A 1,272-nucleotide genomic window follows, 5' to 3' on the forward strand; every position below is an offset into this window, starting at 1 on the left:
AACATTTTAAATCATTAATAAAAGTTATCATTTGATTATTGATTACAGGTTTTGCAGATTGAAGTTGTCTGCAAAAAACATGTTTTCTAGTCTAATTAAGGTTAACAATACATGTTGATTATGCCTAGCTAAACAGCCAAATAAAGTTGTGATCCATTGGAACTTGATCAATATTGCACCTGATTGTTGTGGTAATTAACATTCACATGTTATTTAAGAAACCAACAGAAGAAAACAAATTACAGAAAACGGTTTAGTCTACTTGCTAGATTGTTTGAGAGGTGTATCCCTGCTGCATAAAGAAATTGAAATATCACACAAATAACATGGAAAATAATTTCGTGATGCAGGCTCGGTCATCCAGTTAAGGAAGTGGTAGTGAAGGACATAATGTTTTCAGTGGGAGAAACGGTGAAACATTTCTCATTTAAATTTAAAATATTTAAAAATACTGCATAAGTGTAATTTTTGATCATATGAAAAATGACACTTAAAAAGGGAAACTACAAATTACTACAAATTCCTGAGAACTCCCAAAGAAAAGACAGATCTAATGAACATTGTAAACACCTATTTAAGCTTAAAAAACTACTCAAAAGAGTCCGTGATAAGCTTGTTTTAATTTCCCATTGTTGTAATGGAAAGAACATTAAGAAATATAACTTTATGTTTTCAACTATCATTGAACAGTATAGCCAGTGACACAGAAACTCATCTGCATCCTGATCGTCAAAGTTCATAGTTCATTGTAATGTGTGAACTACAGAAAGAACGCATTAGGTTTTCTTGTCCTTGATGACATTGCCTTCCCACATTAGGAAGGCACCAACCCCGCCTTCCTAATGTGTGAGTCAACCAATAAGACCACACCCTCCACGATGATGACATATAAGTGCAATGCAACGTGTGGTGTTACGTCTCATCTAGGGGGTTGTGACCCATGAAAAAGCATCAACTTTCCCCAAGTTTCAGGCAGCAATAGAAACAACTTATCAACAATGAATATATGTTATATTTATAATCAACAGATTTAAGAACACAGGCATTTAGCATAATGTTAGAGTGAACTAAGGCCAAACTTACAAACAAACAAGGCTGTCTACTGATATTAAAAAATAAGATATTTTACGAGAAATGGCCTAGTGAGCTGTGCCAAGCTTGAAGTCAAAGTTTTCTTTGCAACAAAAATATCTATATTTTATGGTTATGTTACAAGTTTTGATTCACATTGGCTGGACGTACCACATTTTCATTAATTTTCCTGTTTATTTA

Source organism: Haplochromis burtoni, unplaced genomic scaffold (assembly GCF_018398535.1).
Source record: "Haplochromis burtoni strain Fernald_Lab_line unplaced genomic scaffold, NCSU_Asbu1 Contig_1853, whole genome shotgun sequence".
Classification (NCBI taxonomy): domain Eukaryota; kingdom Metazoa; phylum Chordata; class Actinopteri; order Cichliformes; family Cichlidae; genus Haplochromis; species Haplochromis burtoni.